This window comes from Anabrus simplex, chromosome 8 (genome assembly GCF_040414725.1).
Source record: "Anabrus simplex isolate iqAnaSimp1 chromosome 8, ASM4041472v1, whole genome shotgun sequence".
Classification (NCBI taxonomy): domain Eukaryota; kingdom Metazoa; phylum Arthropoda; class Insecta; order Orthoptera; family Tettigoniidae; genus Anabrus; species Anabrus simplex.
The window spans coordinates 47,884,510-47,896,973 of record NC_090272.1 but is presented as its reverse complement, the minus strand read 5'-3'; positions in this window follow the sequence as shown (position 1 = coordinate 47,896,973).

Genomic DNA, 12,464 nt, shown 5'->3' with positions numbered 1-12,464 from the left:
CACCATGGATCTTTCAGTTTTGTATATGTTATTTTATTATATTGTTATTTTAAGAGGATCTGAAAGTAGGAATTTTGTTTCACAGAAGCTCCTTAACGTTGAGGAAGCCAACGACACGGAGCTGTCGCATTTGAAGTCAAGTTAGGTATGCTACCAACACAGGGTCATCGAAAAAGAATACCCATATTTTTAAACAGAAACCACTTTTCCCTTTGTGAAAAATCAAATGATCATAAATATGTCTCTCGACCATGGCCACCTATCAAGGATTGCTAATTTCAGATGACCACAGCCATAAAACATAGCCTGTACGGTTACTAGGTAACACTGTCTGGTCATTCATATATAGGCCTACTTTACATCACGACCAGTACAGTTGCTAGGTAACACTGTCTGCCCATCCACCCATGCTTTACATCACAGCCTGCACGCTTGCTAGGTAACACTTCCGTAACACGAATTTTTAAGTTTTCATTTTAAGATAAGAAACTAAAAATAGAATGGAAGTCGTAAATTTTAATTTAAGTTCTTGCAGACTTTTGAGTAGCTTTAGAGCTTTCAGCGCTCTTGAAATCACCCTGTTAGAAAACAGATGTCAGTTAGGTAAGATATTTTACTAAGAAATATTTTTGGTGTAGGGCATCTCTACAGAGGCCGACGCACTTTCACGACGCTCAACAAACTACAAATGCTGGCTGCTGGTTTTAACTTATATCAATAAACTAATATCATTGCTATTCTCATGTAACACTGTACCTGGTCCGGGAGAAATACAATTTACGATTACTGCTATATTTTTAGTTTATAATATTTAAACGCAACAGGAAATTGAAATTTCAAGAATATTACATTAAACTAGGGTACATTTGAAACAAATATATATATAAGATTTCAAGCAATCCCGATTTAAAGTATTACAAAAAATTAAATAACAGATTTTGTCTAATCTTTGAACGCGTGAGATGCAAAGCGAAAAGTGATCTCTTGTCGGAGAAAACAAATTCAGTACAAGCAAAATGAGTGGTTTAGAGTAAAACATATCAACATTACGTTCATTTGTCGATTATTATTCGCTACTTTGTCCTCTGCATACTCTTATCAAATTAAAAGTTTTTGGAGCGGAAGAAAAAAGCGATGGTGGCACTGTAAAATTTTAATGTATTTGTTTACTCAAAACACCTTGTTTCTACTACTACTACTACTACTACTACTACTACTACTACTACTTCTTCCACCGGTTTTCCCACACCTGTGGGGTCGCGGGTGCGAACTGTGTCGAACATGTAGATTTGACAGTTTTACGGCCGGATGCCCTTCCTGACGCCAACCATATTATGGAGGGATGTAATCACTATTGCGTGTTTCTGTGGTGGTTGGTAGTGTAGTATGTTGTCTGAATATGAAGAGCAAAGTGTTGGGACAAACACCCAGTCCCCGAGCCGGAAGAAATAATCAGACGTGATTAAAATCCCGGACCCGGCCGGGAGTCGAATCCGGGAGCCTCTAACGCGATGGCCTCAACGCTGACCATTCAGGCAAGGAGTCGGATTCAAAATACCTTGTGTATGTATGTATGTTCAGTCTTCAGCCCTAAGGCTGGTTGGATCCTCAACAGCTCAGCCGTCCGCTGTCGTAGATGGCCTAGGGATCACTGAAGAGGCGTACTAGGGAAATGAGGAGTGAGGTAGTTTCCCGTTGCTTTCCTCACCGAGCTAGACGTTGCTATTACCTATCAGCCTGCCAAGCCCACTGAAATGCATGCACCAACTAACCCTATGAGCAATATTTTCACACCATTCATAGCAGGGACTGGCTGCATAAGGATTGGCATTACTAGCATCGCTCATACCTCAGTCACTTTCATATTGTCAAAGCCAAGTATAAGACAGAGACAGATCAATGAAAGTAACAAAATTACTCTAGCCCATACCAGAAGACATAGTGCACTGTAAACACTAGGTCCTGCCAGCAAAGGCAACAAAATACCTTGTTTCTGTCAAAAATATTCAAAGTGCCATAGGCTACTCACTACAGTTTTGTGATAAAAATTAAAATTTGGTATCAAATTTTCAGAAATTAATGCTGAATGTGAAAATTAACAAATTCTAAATCTTAAATTTTCAACAAGTGGTCCCTTTCAGCTTCCCTCCTCAAATATAGGCCTACAGGGCAGCTATTCGAATTCAATATGCTCGTATAATTACAGTAGTGTTACAACATATAAGTGGTTGTTCTCGGACACTCCCGACACTAAAAGCCATACGCCATTTCATTTCATATGAGTGGTGCTCACAATCTAAAAAGGAGTTAGATCCCCTGCTTCCGAACGTGAATGAATGGAGGGTTAAGTACCAACCAACACATCAGAGTCAATGTCACCGCGCGTGAAAGCCTGACAGGCCCGGCCGCTGTATCTTCTGAGCTGTGCCGGTTGTTAGGTGACTAAGGTCTTGGTCAAGTAATTATATGGCTTTAAAAAAGAACGTTATCTTGTGACACACGTATTATCAGTCACAACACACCAAGGCCACCGTTTTAATCACGAAGAATGCACGGCAATGCATGTCCAAGGCTCGTTCTTATCGGCTTACTGTACAGTTACGTCAAGTCATTTGGCATCTATAACCTACCTGCAGTCCGGCTCCGCGGTGTAGGGGGCAACGCATCCGCCTGTCACCTGGCAGCCCCGGGTTCGATTCCCGGCTTAGGGGTTTTTAATTGTAATGATTAATATCCCTAGCCTGGGGACTGGGTATTTGTGACGTCCTTAACCTTCCTTTCCTCACACACAACACTCCACACTACCGCCATTCCAATTACACGCAGGTTCATACAGTAAGGGCAAAAGATCCACATGGGTCGACACCCCGACAAATAACATTTAAAAAAAAAAAAAACTACCTGTATGAGAAGGATATGTTGTGGGTCGGCACAAATCTTAAGCAGATTCTTAGCACTGACTGTCTACCGGGCTCAGTAGCTCAGACGGTAGAGTGCTGGCCTCTCACAGCTGGGTTCCTTGGTTCAAATCGCGGACGCTCCGTATGAGATTTGTGCTGGACAAAGCGGTGGCGGGACAGGTTTTTCTCTGGGTACTTCTGTTTTCCCTGTCATCTTTCATTCCAGCAACACTCTCCAACATCATTTCATTTCATCTGCCAGTCATTAATCATTGTCCCAGAGGAGTGCAACAGGCTGCGCAGACGGCACAATTCCTATCCTCGCTGCTAGATGGAGGCTTCATTCATTCCATTCCTGACCCGGTCGAAAGCTGTCGCTCAGGTGGCAGATTCCTTATCGATTCATAATCTAGTCTTTCCTTAAATGATTTAAAATGAAATCATCAATGTGAGAATCACCAGATGCCTCTATGAAAAGGGCAAAACCAACCTACATTCACAAAATAGAGTTTGATTACGAAGTTGTCAGAAAATAAAATACAGAATGTTACATGCCCTAAGAATGTATTCCGTTCCCTCAATCTGATCATATCTAATAAAAATTCTGAAGAGTATGCCGAAAAACTCGCCTTCTGTAGGCCTATATAGACTTTAACAATCATAATATTTCAATGGACCGAAATTGTAATCGACGGTTCACGAGGCTGAGTTAATTTTGACGTTTCATATACATCAATGCTGTGGACTGCCATACCAGAAATAAATAAATAAATAAATAAATAAATAAATAAATAAATAAATAAATAAATAAATAAATAAATAAATAAATAAATAAATAAATCTCAGAGGCCAACCCTCTACCATTGATCCAAAGAGGAAGCTATCTTCCTTGTACGTCTTCAGCACTAACGGAACCTACTTCAGGTTTTCTTAATTGCAAACGTTCGTACTGAATCAAATTGTCTTCCTTTCCGTACAAAACTGATGGCACTCGTGTTCGTGTCAGAACGGACTTGTAGGCCGTTCCCTCAATCTGATCATATCTTTCTTTCTTTCTTTCTTTCTTTCTTTCTTTCTTTCTTTCTTTCTTTCTTAATCTGATTACCCTCCAGGGTTGGTTTTTCCCTAGTTCTGCTTGAGACGTCCGGTCTACGAGGACTGCGAACTTATACCGACAAACACATAGCAAGCGAGTCCTGTTCGCACACGCATTGAATGTGGGACGCCTCACTCGCGTAGTGGATTACATCATACATCACAGGAATCACAGGAATAACTAGAGAGGGTAGAGAGATACTCTTATTATTCGGAGAGGAATATATATGAAGATATTAACGATATGATTTTTACTGAGCGAGTGGCTGCACGGTTTCGATCACGAGCTGGCAGCTGTCAATTTCATGTTCCGTTTTACTCTAGGCCTACTAAATGGCTGAGTAAACTGAAACTGGGCGTCTATGGTTGAGCTTTTTAATGAATTTTGTCGGGTAAATACCAAATGTGCAACCAGAGTTCTTTTACAAGCCGACATCGTTCGACATGGAGTGTCGAATGGACTTCATTCTGCCCCTCAAATATCCAACAACCTCTGGCGGGTTTGAAGCCGCTATCTCGGAGGCCGACCCTCTACCACTGATCCACAGAGGAGGCTATTTTCCTTGTACGTCTACAGCACTGATGGAACCTCCTTCAGATTTTGATTGATTGCAAACGTTCGTACTGAAACAAATTTTCTTCCTTTCCGGACAAAAACGATAGCACTCGTGTCCATATCAGAACGGACTTGTGCATCAGAGGAGATGGAGAGGATCAGAGGTCCAACGGTATCATGCGGGTCTATCTACTTGCCAGGGGTTTCACTGCACGACGAAGACGTCGCGTATGAGCGCTGACTCGCTGTTCATCTCCACTGCACTGGCCTGGTAAGAGATACAACTCATGGTGAAAGCAAGTTTACCAAGGTCAGTGAGAGCTAAACAGGCACGCTAATGAAGCGGTGAGATGCTAAATGGTGAGCTGTGTCAGGAGGACACTGCCACAGTTACAGAGACGTGAAGACTCGGCTGCTGAGCTCTCACTAAACGAAGGTGCATCTGATCTCAGGTGACTAAAACGGCTTTCACTGCGGGGTGGGGAAAGGGGACATCAATAGAACTACAATATTAATCACAGGATAGTGTCAAACCTCAATATCTTTACTGTTCCTCTCTCTGGTGGCCCAGATTGGTAAAATGTCACATGATCTGACACCTGGGCTCTTCGAGTTACACTGGTAGAAAAATTTAAAATTTAAACCACTTTTCCCATTACGAAAATCAAATGAGCATAAATACAAAGGTGTGGACATTATTATACTCAAAGCAGAAGACAAAAAATTAAATTATCATAGTTTTAGGTTTTGTCCTCACTTGTCTTTCTAATTTGCTCCATTGAACTCCCTATCTTTCTGCGAAATATTCATCCAACGTACTAAACATTGTGAAATACTGTATTATTCGTAATGTTTAAAATATTACGTTGAGATTAAATAATTATGTTTGGTCTGTTGCTAATCCCACAACATCAGTTTCCATGAGTCTGGATAGTAAATAGTCCAAAGCACAGAGAATTGAATTATACCAGCGCTCAAGTAAAGCAAAATATCGCAGAACCACTTCATGCAATTCCATTTTACCTAATTACACTCAAAAGAGAAATTAAAAATCCTCACATTGGAATGTAATATTCAAAGAGGAGTCTATTGACTGTAATATCGTCACTGATGTAATTGAAAGGAAATGTAACTTCTGTTCTATAATTTATTTTAAAAAGACAACAAGTAAAGCTTTTGACTCTGTTGACATTGACATTTTGCTCTCGAAATTGTATTCCCTCCATTTCTCGGACAGTGCCCTCCTTTGGGTGCATTCCTACCTGCATGGCCGTCGGCAGTGTGTTACAGATAGGTTAAACAAATCAACTTGGCGGTCCGTGCAGTGTGGTGTGCACCAAGGGTCGGTGTTAGGACCCCTTCTTTTTTCTATTTACATTAATGATGTCTCCCAAACCCCAACACACTGCAAATACCATATTTACGCTGATGATGTACAAATGTACCTCCATACATCTCCAGATCGAATATTTTCGGCCATAGACAAAATCAATCAGGATCTGACATCGTTCTCTTCTTGGTCTTTGAGATGTGGTCTTACGTTAAACCCAGCAAAAACGCAAGCCATCATCCTTGGATACCCGAAACTACTCGCGAAGGTCAATCGACCAGAGATTCCATCTATAAGGTTATGTAATACTAACATACCATTCACGTCACCGGTAAAAGTCCTAGGCGTTACTTTCGATGATAACATGTCATGGAAAACGCATATTACGAACATCACTCAGAAAACATTCTCTGCATTGCACATGCTGCGCGGGTACAAATACTTATTTCCTGAAAACTAAAAAAAAAAAAAAAATGTTGGTAGAAGCTCTGGTTTTCCCTCATTTCGACTATTGTGACGTGATTTATAGAGATGCTGGGTCCAAGTTATTGAGCAGATTACAACGTGGTCAAAATGCATGTGTGAGATACGTCTGTAACCTACGCTACTATGACCATGTAACTCCTTCATATAACCACCTATATTGGCCCCGACTAGAAATCCGTCGCACTATGCCTTCATAAAATCCTTCATTCTTCACAGCCATTTTACCTTACTTCATATTTCAAATACCTATCTTCTTATCACAGTCTTAACACCAGATCTACTAATAATTCCATCCTTGCTTTACCTACCCATAGATCTGCCATCTACGATAAATCATTCACGGTAATTGCCTGCCGGGAGTGGAACCTCCTTCCCGAAAGTATCAGAGAGTTAAGCGCTATTCGCACTTTCAAGGAAGCTCTGTGGAGACATTTTATGCATCAGTAACGTTCATCTTTAAACTTGGTGCTGCTACTTACTACCATTCTACTGTCACGGATGTTCTGGTAGAAGATTAGCCTAAAATTCTTACCGGATCTGTTTTTCAGTTTTTATTAAATTTTATGTACTACCTCTTTTTACACGTAGGATATTAGTTTTAAGCATTCATCCTTTTATTATACCTAAATTATTTCATCTTCATTTAACCTTATCACTTATCATTCTCATATTACTATTAATTTAATTAGTATTAAATCTATTACTGTAAAGTGATACAATGTAATATATGTATATTTCAGTGCCTGGTTAGATGGAAGAGAAGGCCCGAAGGCCTTAATCTTGCCAGGTAAAATAAAACATTACTAACTAAGTAAAACATACAAGATCTCCCCTGCAGCACAAAAAGATTTTTTGGGCAGGCAGTAACAGGTAATGCAATAATGGAAATGTTCAAAAATTAGTGTTGAGTCTAATAATTTCCACACCTCTGTATGACTCTCGGTCATGGCCATCCATCAACGGCTGCTGATTTCAGATGGCCATACGACATAGCCTACACGGTTGTTAGGTAACACTGTCGGACCATCCATCCGTACATTACATCAGAGTCTGCACGGTTGCTAGGTTACACTTCCATCACCGGGCGAGTGGGCCGTGCAATTAGGGGCGCGCAGCTGTGAGCTCGCATGCGGGAGATAGTGGATTCGAATCCCACTGTCGGCAGCCCTGAATATGGTTTTCCGTGGTTTCCCATTTTCACACCAGGCAAATGCTAGGGTTGTACCTTAATTGAGGCCACGGCCACTTCCTTCCCATTCCTAGGCCTTTTCTGCCCCATCATCGCCATAAAACCTATCTGTGTCGGTGCGACGTAAAGCAAATAGCAACCAAAAAAACACTTCCGTCACCCACTTTGTGACAATAACTTCCGTAACGCAAATTCTCAGATGAACCCCAGCCATAAGACACACTTGTGTCAAAAAGTCACCATCAGAAAGTTGGACGGCAGGATAACAGAGGTGGTGGTACACAATTCCTAATAACTACATTGTGTAGTAATAATAATGGCGTGTTGTCTCCGAAGAGGCTTGGTACAAGTCTTTTGATTTGATCACGTATGCGACATGCGCACCGTGATGGGTATGAAATGATGACGAAGACGGCACATACACCCAGTCCCCGTGCTAGGGGAATTAACCAATTGTTCCGGGGCATTTGTGGAACGCAGATATGGTGAAAGAAGGTGCGGGCTTGAATGGGTCTAACTACAACATCAAGAACTGAATTTAAGTTTTAACAAAGGTTATATTTCAAGGGAATTTCAAAAATTAACAAATAACAACATGGCAGGTACAATTCGCAATCTTGAAACAAGACTTGGGAAAATTCATGATTACTGAATATTTACAGATTTGGGGCTTCAAGCCCTTAGTCTACAATTCTGAGCAACGAGCTCAATTTTACCAAATTTTCACTTCAAAATGAGGAACAACTTAGTCAAGGACTGAAATCTCCTAAATTACAATATCTCAGCCTTCCAGAGGCACTCTTCATTATTACAAAACCTTGAAAAGAGCTAACAGGCTCTCAGTTTCTTCCAGCATACACGAGGCAAAATTATCTCAAAATTTAACACTCTCTGGCCTCTCAAGGCACGAATTACAAATATAAATAGAATTCCACAGAAGTATCTAGTACCCAACCTACAGGGCCTTTGCGGAAAAGAACAGGTTAAATAAATGGCCCGAACACAAACTGAATGGAGGCGAACACTGCGCCCCAGATAATGAAATATAAAGTCCTACAGGGCTCTCGGCCGAAGAAACAGGGGCTATTCCCAAACTACTGAGGTGGCTCGCATGGAAATCACTTTAACACATTACAGGCGGAAAACGTTTACAAAACGTAGTCACCACAAATCAAGATGAAGGGGAGCTCGAGAGGGTAACTCACTCTCTATCCCCGATTTACAGTTAAAGACTTGATGAAGTTTTACATTAGCCGAAAGAAAATTTACATTTTAGAAAGGTATAGTTACATCAGATTAAGCTGCGGAGGTAGCTACAGAAAAGAGAATTTATGTGGCCATTACCTTGTAGATGTTCCGCTGGCCGAAGAAAGAGGCGCCCCGCCTCCTGCCTTAACACAGACACTTAGAAAAACGGTGATCAATTGACAAGGAAACATGAAAATCCGCAGTTTATATACCCTCAGGGAAGGTTTGAGAGGATTCTGGGCTAATCCGTACACACCCTCTCAATTTTATTGGTTCAACTCAAAAGTTACACTCAAAATAGAACAAGAAGCCTGTGATGGGTTGAAAAATAATTACAGAAATTTTTGATTGGCAAGATTCAAAACTGGCGAAAAGAAAAAGAAGTGTTGCCAACCCAAAAATAAATGAGCATAGATTCAGTTTTGGAAAACCTACTAGGAATACGAAACTTCTTTAAGTTATCAGTTCTTCCACCTAGCACCAGAGTGCATGATCAGAGTTTTTTTGGTACTGACATCTGTGGAAAAATGTCCAAACTTCTTGATATATAGCAAACAAAACCAGGAGAAATTCAGTTAGTTTAGGAAACTTCACAATAACAAAATTACTTAATATTTCAGTTATCAGTTTCACTTTTTGATCGATAGAGGAGTTTATTAAGGCGCTAATGAAATGGCGTATGGCTTTTAGTGCCGGGAGTGTCCGAGGACATGTTCGGCTCGCCAGATGCAGGTCTTTCGATTTGACACCCGTAGGCAACCTGCGCGTCGTGATGAGGATGAAATGATGATGAAGACGACACATACACCCAGCCCCCGTGCCAGAGAAATTAACCAATGATGGTTAAAATTCCCGACCCTGTCGGGAATCGAACCCGGAACCCCAGTGGCCAAAGGCCAGCACGCTAACCATTTAGCCATGGAGCCGGACATTAAGGCGCTGATAAAACCTGCCGCGAATCGAACCCGAGACCACTGTGACCAAAGGCCAGCACGCTAACAATTTCGTCACGGAGCCGGACATTGCGTAATAAAAGCCTGGATTCAATTACAAACTTCTCCACAGTGGAAGGGCAACGTAAGCGGATTTCTACTGGACAGCTCCTACGGCCGAGCAGAAATGTAATTTTGTCGTGTGGCATTAAGTATGCTACCACAGACACCACACAGATTTAACATGTGAACAACAATAACATGGAATGCCAAGATTGTTGACTGTCCTTCAAAAGTAACCACGTCACCCAGGATCGAACCAGCGAACTCGGACTATAAGTCGGACACTCTACCACTGATTCAGTGCCCTTGTCTGACGTAAGAGGCACGAACACATCGAAGATTGAATGGGAAGGTAGCAGCAGCCATGGCCTTAATTAAGGTACGGCCCCAGCATTTGCTTGGTATGAAAATAGGACACCACGAAAGATCATCTTCAGGGCTGTCGACGATGGAATTCAATCCGACCATCTCTCGCATCCAACCCTTATTATTATTATTATTATTATTATTATTATTATTATTATTATTATTATTATTATTATTATTATTTCTTAATCTGTTTAACCTCCAGGGTTGGTTTTTTCCCCGGACTCAACGAGGGATCCCATCTCAACCGCCTCAAGGGCAGTGTCCTGGAGCGTCAGACTTTGAGTCGGGGATACAACTGGGAAGGAGGACCAGTGCCTCGCAAAAGCGGCCTCGCCTGGAGGAGAAGTGGAAAACCACTTCGAGGATGGCTGAGATGAGAATCGAACCCGGCCTCCGAGGGTAGCAGCTAATCACACTAACCATTACACCATAGATGCGGACATTATTATTATTATTTTCACAATAATTCACAATATTAAATCGAAATTGCGGACTCTTTCGGTATAAGATACAAGGAAGAACCTGCATGTATAATTGTATATATACGTAGAAATTGTTTACAAATACCTATTGTTCATTCATACATATGAAGTCATGAGGTGGATGTTCCATCTCCAAAAACCTCCGAATGATATGACAGGTGGCTAATTTGACTGCTTTTTAAAGTTTTATGTAGCTGAAGGAATGCAAATTGAGAATTTTGAAGCTGTTATGCAATATCTTTGCTCTTCTATGATTATAGGTACTGTGAAAACCTTCTTCGCTCTCCTCATTGCTTGAATTTCCACCAATAAATCAGTGTACCTGGATATTTTCTCTGTGAGTGTTGCCTGCAGTTTGTGGGAACTAGGGCATGCAACATCCATCACGTAGCAGGTTTCCTCGATGTTATCAAGTAGCACAATACGTGGTCTATTACATGGTACATACATCAAAGAGAATTCTTCTTCGCAAAGAGTAATCCCTCTGGGTGATGGTAGCAAAATAGTATGATAATCTATCTCTCTCCCTCTTATTTTAACTATGTTCACCCAGACTACTTCACTGAAATCTATTCCACACATTCTACCTGTTTACATACTCCTACTTCCTTTACGAACACAGATTTCTCTCCTGGATAACTATCTTTATGTATTCTCCTCTGTTTCGTTTTACTCCAATTACGCATACATGCAATTGATGTGGTACTTCCCTTGTATTTTCAACGAAAAATAAATATTAATTGTTCATATTTTAATGGAAGTTCTTTATATAAAATTCAAACGCACATTTATCGATACTCAGATATGGATGAAACGAGCGTGGCTGGTTAGTGACTGCTGCTAATTACAAAACTACTCCGAAGATGGCACCACGAGCATTGAACCATTGTTGGTTTTGACCTCTTTCGTGGGGTTGGAATGCGGAACGAACAGCCACATCCGTCAGGAGGGCGGTGCAAGGTGGAATCCTGTATGTTATCGGGCATGGCCAGTATTTATTTGCTATTTCGTGAAATTCTCGAGTTCTTGTTTGTGAGTGGTTATTTTCTTGACAAATGTGCGTTGTAGTAATATAAAGAATTCAGTTTCGTGTGCTTGTACTGTAAATATCAAAGAAAGAAAATGCGGGATTGATGCGATTTTGAAATGACATCACACCGATCAGAGAGTAGTTCAGCAGGTATGGATGTAGGAGCGCCAGGGTCACGCATTTCAACCGCGCAATCCGAATTGAATTCTAACCATTGTGTAATCGAACGATTACTAAGATAACCATTTAGTATACTTTCTTTTACGGAGAAAAGAAAAATTATAAATGAAAGACAACAGCTCGTGTGTTCGTCATTCCAACAGAAATATTTATGAAACAGACCAATGGATTAGTGGACGTAAGATCTTAAATAAACTTTTCTGTTGGGCTTGTTTGTCGTTTACTTTGGAAAATATGTTTGGAATGACGGTCTGTTTATGTTGATGTTGGCAGATTTTGTTCGGTTACATCCCCTAAACCATCAGTCAGGAGTCGCCACTGCAGTATCTGCACTTCACATCCTACAGGGAGCCATGTTTCAATCATTCACTTAAACTCATTTTAACACTTCAATTCCCTCACCACATTTTTATTCAATACGCCCGCTATATTTCAAGATCGACTACGAATGACTCGTGTTTTTTCTGTTTGTATAATACTTCCGCAAGGGAAGCTAATTATTTCATTCTCTGTGCTCCTGTCTTTACTTGTACTCACCATCCCCCCTTTTTTTTACCTCAAATGTTTTCAAATTTAATGGCACCTTGCGTTTACATCATTCTCG